The following is a 12,500-nucleotide window of genomic DNA, read 5'->3' as shown; positions in this document are numbered from 1 at the left end:
ACTACTGGTAAAGTTGAAACGTTTCCCACATTCTTTACATACATATGGCCTTTCATTTGTGTGGATCGCCATATGTCTCCTGAGGGTGGAGTTTTCGTTAAACGCCTTACCGCATTCATTACACACAAATTGCCTTTCGTTTGCGTGGATCCTTTTGTGGGCTTTAAAATTGCTTTTATCATAGAAATCCTTCCCACACTCTTTACATACAAATTCTTTCTTTCCTACATGCCTCTTTTTATGTGCAAGGAGACTGTTACTACAACGAAAGTCTTTCCCACACTCTTTACATACATAAGGTTTTTCACCTGTGTGGATTCTCATGTGTGTTTTCATGTCCCATAAGAGTTTAAATCGTCTCTGGCACACCTCACATACAAACGGTTTTTCAGGAGTGTGGGTGAACAAATGTCTTTTTAGCGATGCGATGTCACGAAAACCTTTACTACATTCTTTACATACAAATGGTCTTTCATCGGAATGCGTCAAAATGTGTTTCTTCAGATGCTCACTGGTATAGAAGTCCTTGCCACACTCTTGGCACACATAGAGTCGTTTACCTTTGTGGATCTGTTTGTGTCTCCACAGGTGGCCGCTTTGAGTGTAACGTTTGCCACACTCTTTGCACACAAAACGTCTTTCCTTCCGCTTCGGCCAGACACTTTTCTCCTGGATCTCTGAATCATCTGGGGTTGAAAGTGTTTTTGAAGTAGAGCCATTGTGATACCCTTCATGTATTCCACTATCTTTAGGTATATTAGTTTCCAGAGCATCTAGGTTTTCAGGAGTGGTATTTGTGCCACGTTCGGTACTTACAATGTCTAAAATAGAAACCTGGTATATTCCGATTGGGAAAGGTAAATTTGATGGAGTCTGGCGGGAAACACAGCTTGAGGTTTCATTTACTGATTCAAGATTAGTGTTTCCCTTAATTCCATCATTCCTGGTCTCAGTTCCATTTCCCTGAATCCTATCATTCCTGGCATCATCTGTGTTTCTCTGTATTCCATCATGCCTGGCCTCAGTTTTATTTCCCTGTATTACACCATTCCTGGCCTCTGTTGCATTTTCCTGTATAATTCCATCATGCCTGGCCTCGGTTGTATTTTCCTGTATTCCACTATTCCTGGCCTCGGTTGCATTGTTCAATATTCCACCATTCATGACCTTATTTGTATTTCCCTGTATTCCACTATTCCTGGCACCAGTTATATTTCCCAAATTTCGATCATTTCTTGCCTCAGTTGTATTTCCCTGTATTCCATCCTCCCTGCTGGCTTCTCTTCCATTTGGTTTTTCAACATTTCTTGTTGATGTTACTAAGTCAGAATGGTAATAATCCTCTATTGTAAAATTCCCATATTTGATCTCAAAATAGTTCTCTGAACTGCCAATGTTGTGTTGATCAAATTGTTGACAGTATTCTTTCTTGCCAGTAACTGTCTCTGTCATAAGCCCAAAAGAACCCAGTTTTTCTGTATCAGCCTTGTATCTTTTTTGTTCGTTGGTAGAGCTTGGGTTGTTTTTATAAGGGTGCAGTGCCAGTGATAATGCAGCACCATCATGAGAATCTGCACTAGCAACCCCATCGAGACATTTGCCTGAATAGTCGCTCTCTCCGTGTTCTTTCTTCACCGCCATGGTGTTTAAATTCCCTTCTAACCCCAACTGTGACAATGCAGCGCCATCATGAAGACATGATTTGTCTGTGTAATCATCTTCTCCGTGTTCCATCTTCACCGTGGTTCCTGAAAGAATCACATCTCCATCATTAGCTCCTGGGAGCATCTTAGCTTCATCTTTGATAAAGTTTGATTTGTAATGGTGTATTGTGAACACAGACTGGTCGTTAGTTACAGTCTCCTGGTATAACAGGACCTGGTCACTTTCTGTTTCCTGATAAAATGGAACTTCTTCTTTAACTATTACTTTCTCCATATCAGTAGGTGTCGCAAAGTGAAAGAAACCGAACTCCGTGTATCTGTTGGAAGAGAAATTGACATCCGTCAAAAGGTTTGTCTAGTTTAAGATTTCTTCATCTCTTCGTTCACCATCATGGATGGGAGAAATAACTCAAACCAATGGAATAGCCACACTGAGGATACCAGACTAACAATCCACAGAATTGAATTCGGGTATTAGTGTTAATGGTACAGACAGACAGACAGACAGACATACATACATACAGACAGACAGACAGACAGACAGACTGACTGACTGACTGACTGACTGACTGACTGATTGACTGACTGACTGGCTGGCTGGCTGACTGACTGACTGACTGACTGACTGACTGACAGACAGACAGACAGACAGACAGACAGACAGACAGACAGACAAACAAACATTAGACAGACAGACAGACAGACAGACAGACAGACAGACAGACAGACAGACAGATAGATAGATAGATAGATAGATAGATAGATACATGTAGATAGATAGATTGATAGATAGATAGATAGATAGATAGATAGATAGATAGATAGATAGATACATACATACAAAGAAAGATAGGCAGGCAGACAGATAATTGTTAGTAGGGACTTGCTCCAGACATTCTCTATATGCAATGCATATAATATGCAACCAAAGTTTAGACACCTAGGATCTCATGATCCATGAAAGTCTGCGTAACCCTTGGCAAAATACCCCCCCACACACACACATGCACACACACACACATGCACACACACACCCTCACCCCATAAACAAACAAACAAACAAACAAACAAACAAACAAACAACCGAACGAACTAACGAACGAACGAACGAATGGGACTTCATAACATTGTTGACGCGTCGACGGTTTCCTTGTTAAGTTAACAAATAAATGAACAAATGTCACCACCTGTCAACAAATATGAAAAAAATGTCACCACCTGTCAAGAGGCAAAACATTTAATTTCGATTTTCCAAAGTGTAAGTTGCAGAATACCAGGATGTAAGATTTGCTGTCTTGCATCTAGTAGTTCGATAAGTACGTGCATGGCGTACCACTTTTGCGAACTTTTTGAACCTTGAATTGACAACAAATAATATATATATATATATATATATATATATATATATATATATATATATATATATATATATATATATATATATATATATATATATATATATATATTTATGTGTGTGTGTTTGTTTGTTTTGTTAGTTAGTTTGTTTGTTTGTTTATTAATATTTAACCTGAAAACATCCAAATTTTTAAACATGTCGAATCGAGAAATGTTCCCATACATACAATACCCGATGAGTCTTGATGCAAATTAAAAACATGGTTATAACTACGTTCAACTTTGCTTTCGAGCAACCTCCCACCAGGGAACAGAAATGCAGTGAGTATGAATCACATTGTAGCCTTCACACCCAACTGTAAAATGGGCAGTGGTTATTTTGATGACCTTTGTTCAACAGTTTGATGTATGCTATCGTATGACAAATACGGTTCAAAAGTTGTGTGTACATGGTGTACGCTGTTAGTCAAAATGATTTTGTTGGTATTCTATGATACTTGTTTTTCAAACATTCTATAATTGTTAAATTAGTTGGTAGTAGAGGAAGTTGCCGGTGGTTGGGGTGGGGTGGGGTGGGGGAGTGTGTGAGTGTGTGTGAGAGGTGAGTTAACAATGGGTCTTGTTGGTAACGGGACGAGTTGTCACCTGGACGAACGATTAGTAATCAGACAGAAATAACCTGAGTGCTGAGGTCAAGGCCAGTCTTACCTTTGAATGTCGACTGTGTTTGGTAGTAACAACGTTGGTTAATTAACTCCGGCAATGACGACTTGTGACGATGAGAGTTCACCTGGCGGTGTTTTCGACACGACTGATACAATTTGTGATATGATATTGCGAAACTTTATGAACAAATTTCTTAACTACGACCTCTGAACCAGTTACTACGTTAACGTTATTATATGTACAAAGTACATCAAAAAAATGATAGAGGGCGTTTTCAAAAGGTAGCTGCTGCAAGAGCGGCCTCAACACAACAAGATAAATTATCACTGATATATCTTCACTATAAAGTCATTGTACATGTTAATAAATGGTCGGTCTTATCCATTTAGTACAGTAACAGTTGAGGGCACTGATTTTAAGATGCGGACCGAAAGATCACAGCAGTCCAAAAAATAATTTTGCTGTGATATATAGTGTACAATATCATGTACACAGCTACAAATAATATGTATTCTCACACTTGATGCAATACTGTTTGGGTGTACCATATTATGAGTACGTTATTGCACTATTTTTTCAAATGTTCCTTTATGGGTTTTAAAAGAATAGTTTAACTCAACATGTATTACAGCTAGCAAATCTAGACACTGTATTTAACATGAAAACAAACAGACGTCAGTTCCGATATTTCCAATAAGAAATGGCACACGGGTGTATGAAATGAATAAAATAAACTGAATATATATACAGGCCTTACTACCAAACCAGAAAGACTATAGAGTTTAAATTGGGTGACACGGTGTTTCATTTTAATCTGTCAAAACGTTTTTCGTTATGAATTACTCAAACAAAATACAGGCACTGACAGCGCGCATGCTCATAAAATGTTACACTTGATCTCACTGCGTGAACACAAATAATCAGTTTTGTGTTTTGATCCTTCTTAAAGTGTTGTTGGTTTGTGATCACGATGAGATAAAATGTGTCATTTCTATGATTGCGCACAATCAGTGTTTGTATTTTGTTTTATGTAATTTGTAACAAAAATGTTGTGTAAAACAATATGCTGCCTAATTAAAACTCTATAGTCACTCTAGTTTGGTAGTAACATCATGTTGCCTAATTAAAACTCTATAGTTACTCTAGTTTGGTAGTAACATCATGCTGGCTAATTAAAACTCTATAGTCACTCTAGTTTGGTAGTAACATCATGCTGGCTAATTAAAACTCTATAGTCCCTCTAGTTTGGTAGTAACATCATGTTGCCTAACTAAAACTCTATAGTCACTCTAGTTTGGTAGTAACATCATGCTGGCTAATTAAAACTCTATAGTCCCTCTAGTTTGGTAGTAACATCATGCTGCCTAATTAAAACTCTATAGTTACTCTAGTTTGGTAGTAACATCATGTTGCCTAACTAAAACTCTATAGTTACTCTAGTTTGGTAGTAACATCATGTTGCCTAACTAAAACTCTATAGTCACTCTAGTTTGGTAGTAACATCATGCTGGCTAATTAAAACTCTATAGTCCCTCTAGTTTGGTAGTAACATCATGCTGCCTAATTAAAACTCTATAGTTACTCTAGTTTGGTAGTAACATCATGCTGCCTAATTAAAACTCTATAGTTACTCTAGTTTGGTAGTAACATCATGTTGCCTAACTAAAACTCTATAGTCACTCTAGTTTGGTAGTAACATCATGCTGGCTAATTAAAACTCTATAGTCACTCTAGTTTGGTAGTAACATCATGCTGCCTAATTAAAACTCTATAGTCACTCTAGTTTAGTAGTAACATCATGCTGCTTAACTAAAACTCTATAGTCACTCTAGTTTGGTAGTAACATCATGTTGCCTAATTAAAACTCTATAGTTACTCTAGTTTGGTAGTAACATCATGCTGCCTAATTAAAACTCTATAGTTACTCTAGTTTGGTAGTAACACTGTGCTGCCTAATTAAAACTCTATAGTCACTCTAGTTTGGTAGTAACATCATGCTGCCTAATTAAAACTCTATAGTCACTCTAGTTTGGTAGTAACATCATGCTGCCTAATTAAAACTCTATAGTCACTCTAGTTTGGTAGTAACATCATGCTGGCTAACTAAAACTCTATAGTCACTCTAGTTTGGTAGTAACATCATGCTGGCTAACTAAAACTCTATAGTCACTCTAGTTTGGTAGTAACATCATGCTGGCTAATTAAAACTCTATAGTCACTCTAGTTTGGTAGTAACATCATGCTGCCTAACTAAAACTCTATAGTCACTCTAGTTTGGTAGTAACATCATGCTGCCTAATTAAAACTCTATAGTTACTCTAGTTTGGTAGTATTAGTAATATCAATAAATATTCATACGTATTTTGGGTGTACTTTACCTTCATTGTCACGTTCTTCAAACATTGCTTATACTGATAATATAGTATTTTCCTATAATATTTTCCCATGATGCATCTACTACGGCTTATCCAAACAACCCCAAAAGTCTTTGCATGCATATCAAATGATTTATTCGTGTTTGTAATGTTAATCTGTAGGCTGATCCTAATCAGAAGTTTCATAAGGGAAGACCCATATGTTTTTTATGTTTCTCACTGTAAAACACCAGGAGGGGTCATTGTTTTAAAAAACAAAGGGAAGGGGGTTTCTAAGCTTAAGTGTGTGTGTGTGTGTGTGTGTGTGTGTGTGTGTGTGTGTGTGTGTGTGTGTGTGTGTGTGTACACATGTCGGTGATGCTTTTAATTCGTAATAGTACTTTTATCAGTTTTGATGCCTTCTAAATGTTACTATAGGAAACCATCCTCTATTGGCGTTATTATAAGTCCCACAATTCAAAGATAAACAATAATTTCGCTCGTATAACACATTCTGATCCATTTTGAGTTGTTCTTTTCTTACGCTTTTACTTTTAAAGTGTAAGTTTTGAAAGAAATAACCAAAAGTTGAAGATTATGTAAAATTGATCACATTTGCTAAAAAAATAACTAAAATCCCAAATTAGATCAGGTGTTGACGCACTTGTGAGGCAATCTTACCATCAGTGACATTATATAATCTTCTTTTACTGATGAACGTAGAGGGCGTACTTTCAAATAATTTCGGTCAGAAACATAAAAATAAAAAGGCCCGCCCTACATGTCAAGTGTGAATGGCCGAACGAATTGTACACGTATGACTGCAACTAAATTTAGATACATTGATGTTTATTGATGTGTATGTAGCGAATATGGTAAAAACTATAGTCCTAAATCCTCGCAGACTTGTTTCTTGTTGACTGTATTTGTAGAGTAGATTTATATATTAGGTTCATGTAAAACTAGGCTAATCACTGCTATGCAAATGTCGTTGCTTGTGTAATGTATATATATGTAACACATCTTATGGCATATCAAATGTTGGAAGAGTTATCCATCCTTATAGCGAGGAGTCAATCTATCACATTTATGTGTGCCATTTGAAACTTGAGTTCGTATGACGTCAGTATCCCATAATCATGTGATTGTGGTTGAACTGCCAGGCTGAATTATTTCGTCTAGTCTTATTTATAGGTGTTGCTCTCGGGCGGACCGAAGTTCCGTTGAGGGAAAGACACTTACGATTTCCCAGTACCCTTCTAGCCGCGTCCGACCTCAACGACAAGGGTAACTCGTTGTGAGGTTCTGTTCCCGGACAGACCGACATCTGGAGCGGATGGTCCGTTGTTTCACAGTTCTTCTGTTCAAAAAGTCTTTTAAATTACACACACATATTAGTCATATTAGTAGGAATACTTCAATATTTGACAAATGTTCAAAATGTCAATGTGTAAATTGAATTACTAACATTTTGACGTGTGTAGTTTACTAAACGCTTATATTATTTTGAAAGCAGTTATTGACGACTGGTGCAAGTCTGTTGAATGGTGCACGTTATCTACACAATAACACCCTGGCTATTTCTGTACTAATTGTTCGTCGATGCAAATCTATGAAAAAAACGATAAGTGAATCTGACCCCGTACTGACATCATATTTCAGAGATACAACTGACTTCGGGGGATTTAATCTTCCGTCACACATTGAGCCCAACCCTCAACTACATTAGTCATTATATAGCAAAAAGACCGCTTTAGCCATAATATTAGCTTTGTGGTTTTCGAGATTACGAATGTGGTAATGATAAAAGAACGATTGGTTTATGGCTAATATTTTATTGCAGTTAACTAGTATTGTCACCAATTTATAGCAAAGTAGTTTGCCTTAATATCAACCAAAATATCAGTCCTCTATTTTTTAATGAAGCATCCTGTATAGTTGCTGAATGAGAATCACAGCACATACATCTGATAAAGGAAATACTGAACTACTGTACACTTTAGTATTAAGAAAAAAATTATTTGACGACAGGGCGTACTGCATCAATTATTGGTATGTTCTTTATATATAATATGTACAGAGGGAATGCATAGTACATGCTCATTCATCGCTATGCGGTTTAAATAAGTGATTAGAACTCAAAGTAATCACATGATGAGCGCAATTTGTCACGGAAACAAATTTCCCCATGTCTCATTATACCTAATCATTTGTGATCAAAACGAGTCAACTGTGGTGTACCTCTTGCAGTAAGGTGAAATGATAGAAGCTGAACGGCAGGACAGAGGGGCAGAGATTATTTCATACGAAGCAGCCTTAGGCTCTGACTCAGGAGTGACGTGAGATTCAATTATTTTTTTCCCGATGGAGACAGAGTCTTGGCGTTTGAAAATCTTCAACGAAGCTCGAGGGACTTACTTGACAAATAAGACTACGGTACATTATAAATCTCTAGTAAAGGTGATATATATCATGGTGATGGAGTCAAAGATTAAAATGCAGTCGCTATGACTTATTTTTCCCTAAATACAACTCGTGGTAATGCATAATCAAAAACAGCTGTTCCATTGACGTAAAACAGACGATTCGGTACAATTATTGTTTTATAAAGTAGCTAGATAACTCTCATGTTATCAGTGCTGTCTCCGTTGCATTCATAACCATTCTTAGTAACGCATCAGTTTTACATAATAGTATGCAGTTTGGGGTATTATGATTTTTAGAACCAGAGGAAGAGTTATTAGATAAGACATGTAAGCCAACCACTACACAGCAGGCATCAAAAACAGGACCTCAGAACAACAGAATTACTCCGACATAAATGTAATTTTTTCAGGGAAGGTGAGCTACCTAACTATCAATTATTCATATTCGTCAAACTATGATTTATGATTGTAATGAAAATCAGAATCAAACAACTAATTTTATAATGATGAAAGGAAAGTGTCATGGCAACAAGACGATTGAAGCCATGGCAACAGAGAACGAACCTTAGGTTAAAGACTACATCTCAAGTTAAGAGCGAATTTAGTAGACAACAGGCTACACGTCAAATTTCATTTAGTATGCGACGATTGTCAATGTATAACTAACTCACCTTATTCATTTTATGATTGATGATTGTTATTCAAGACATCGATATGATACAAAATTTAAAAGGTTTCATACAGTTGTATTTCCCCAGATACGTATTGATGTACACGTGTCCCTAGACCATTGACTTCAAAAGACAGTAGAGATACCATCAGAATGTCATGTATTTTATAACCAATGAGATGATTTATTTCACTTATATAAAGAAAAATCAAATTTAAAAATATCTATACTGATTATATATTTATATATTTGATTTACTGGTTTGTTATTTCACATTACATGTAAGTAAGGCTGTGTACACAACAATTGAATGCAATGAATTACATAATGCCCATATGTTGATATTACTAGAATGGTACAGAAATATAATGGCCTAGTCCATTCAAATAGATGAACTCTGTCTAGTGTAGGTTTTATTAAGATATGTCTATATTTGTAGTTTGTTTGCAAAGACATGATGGCAGGATTGTCTTCATCAAAACATCTAATATCTAGTGGTAATTAAATCTTAACGTTTGGTATATAGTATAATTCTGTTACTCTAGTAACTAGGTTTAGATAACATGATTTAGATGTATGTATGTATGTATGTATGTATGTATGTATGTATGTATGTATGTGTATGTATGTATGTATGTATGTATGTATGTGTGTGTACAAGAACGTAAGTGTGAGCGTAGCTTGATACGCGTGTGCGTGTGTGTAGAATAGGTAGGTAGGTAGGTAGGTAGATAGCTAAGTTAAGGTAGGTTAAGAAAGGTAGCTAGGTAGCTAAGTAGGTATGAAGGCAGATGGGTTTGTAGATCGATATGTTTTTTTTTCGTATATGTCTGTGTATGTGTGTTTGCCATGATCAATTATGTAACCGGGGCAATACTGTTGTGAATAGATCAAAACCTTTGAATACAAATCCAACCCATATACATACGTCTGAGTAGAAGCTAGGGAGGATAAAAGGCTATATTTATGAATAAGTTTGACTATAACATCATTCAAATTAAGTGTGATCGAGTTATTTACTTTAATCAGAGGCAACACATTTTTCATTTCATTTGGAATGTCAGGAACACGTGGGAATATTGTTGTACCGTGGCTTCTGTATGTTTCAAATTATCAATCCCTCGATGTGAGTTAATACAATTGTCTATACCATGTCTATCAAAACTCAAAACTGATCCCCAAAGATTTGTGCATTTGATTTAATGTTAGTATGGCGTCTCTCATATCATTAGGAAACCAAATCTTTATCACATTCCAGACACTTTAATCAAGTCCACCTAAAAACAGAGGTCAACCTTCATTTACAACCAATTGTATTTTATAGGCGAACAGCTAAAGTCACTTAGAAGTCTTAGTACAAGTCAGTAGTTTGAATGTCAAAAGTCAAAATTGATTTCACAAAACATGAAAATATAGTAGCCCGAAATATAAAGTTCCCATACTGTTATGACTGCATAAATAATAACAACACGTGGTTTGACAAGAACTACCAACCACACAAATAACATCTGATGATAATCAGATGTCACTGCCCAGATATTACTATGTGATACAGTGAAGATGTGACTGCCCAGATATTACTATGTGATACAGTGAAGATGTCACTGCCCAGATATTACTATGTGATACAGTGAAGATGTGACTGCCCAGATATTACTATGTGATACAGTGGAGATGTCACTGCCCAGATATTACTATGTGATACAGTGAAAATGTCACTGCCCAGATATTACTATGTGATACAGTGAAGATGTGATTGCCCAGGTATTACTATGTGATACAGTGAAAATGTCACTGCCCAGATATTACTATGTGATACAGTGAAGATGTGACTGCCCAGATATTACTATATGATAAAGTGAAGATGTCACTGCCCAGATATTACTATGTGATACAGTGAAGATGTGACTGCCCAGGTATTACTATGTGATACAGTGAAAATGTCACTGCCCAGATATTACTATGTGATACATTGAAGATGTCACTGCCCAGTTGTCTATACATACATTTACTTCTGATACGTGATCTATAGTTTACAATCGTATCTTCAAAAGACAAATTCGTCCATTGTAACAAAATCTAACAAAGTAGTGACGTTTGGCGTATCAAGACTTGTCAATTATGCATAAGAATGTATGAATTATTAATACCACACAAACATTGAACGATTTTAACATCTAAATGACAATTGCTCAATTTGTTCAAATTATTTATTCACGGTTATAGCGTTTGAATATGAGGCCATGAATATTAATGAGATATTCTACCTTGGTTTATATATCTCTACTCACTCGACTATACATTCTAACAGCTGTAAAAGTACTTATAGTGGGTAACACATGACAGCGTTATTTCTCCATTCTTTTATAATAATCAGTTTTTCACTTGTAAAATCAATGACAGTATCTCTAAATGGGGTTACTGCTTTAAGCATGGTGAGTGTTTTTTTCCCGCGGCATTAAACTAACTGGAAATATTACCATAATTGTGCTAAATTAGTTATCTATCATGGGGAATTTAATATTGCCGTCGAATAGAAACCAAAATAATGATATTTACAGTGAAATGTTATTTTGAACTTAAATTAATATCTTTTTAATTACCAGCATTAAGCACGTTTAATCTGACATTATGATTCGACCTTGGGAAAGTCGTGTCACAGCCCTCTGTTTATTTCCGGCGTTTGTTTTCGATGTCGATTTAATAACTACGTCTTGTGATTCCAATCAAGTAGAATTGACCTTTTACTGTGACAACAGTGATGAATAATCACACGTCACATAGTACGGGTCTTTAGTTTGTGGAGCACTAAACAGTCATATGGTCTGGGAACAATACAGAACAATGTACGTACTACATGCATTGTAACGTTCATGTTATTTTTGACGTGTCCTCCGAACTAGCCGCTACTGCTGAGCTAGACGGATTATCTTTCGATGTTCAGATCTTTTGAGGTTGCTGTGTTTGCTCTACTCGTCTGGCCAACCTTTACAAATGTCCTAGCCCGATTTACCTGCTTTTATTTGTAGAACATGTGTCCGTTTGTGAAATATGTTACCTTCTTAGTGGAGTTTTACGTACTGTTGGTCGTGCAACAAACTGATGCGTTATCAATATTGGACCACCTGTTACGTCAACATGCAGGTAAGTGTGTGGTATTCAGAACACTACGTTGTTATAGAGTATATGTCGTTTATATATCTTCTTTCAAACCACACACATACATGCGTTGGTGTATTCAGCACTGAATCACTTCTCAATACAGTCCACTGGTCAACACCCTATTCGGTTCTATCTCAAAAGGAACTCTATTTGCTTTTCACACGGCGTACAAACACACTATAGCAGAAGACTACAACCCTTA

Source organism: Glandiceps talaboti, chromosome 4, assembly GCF_964340395.1.
Source record: "Glandiceps talaboti chromosome 4, keGlaTala1.1, whole genome shotgun sequence".
NCBI lineage: Eukaryota > Metazoa > Hemichordata > Enteropneusta > Spengelidae > Glandiceps > Glandiceps talaboti.
This window is presented reverse-complemented; position numbering follows the sequence as displayed.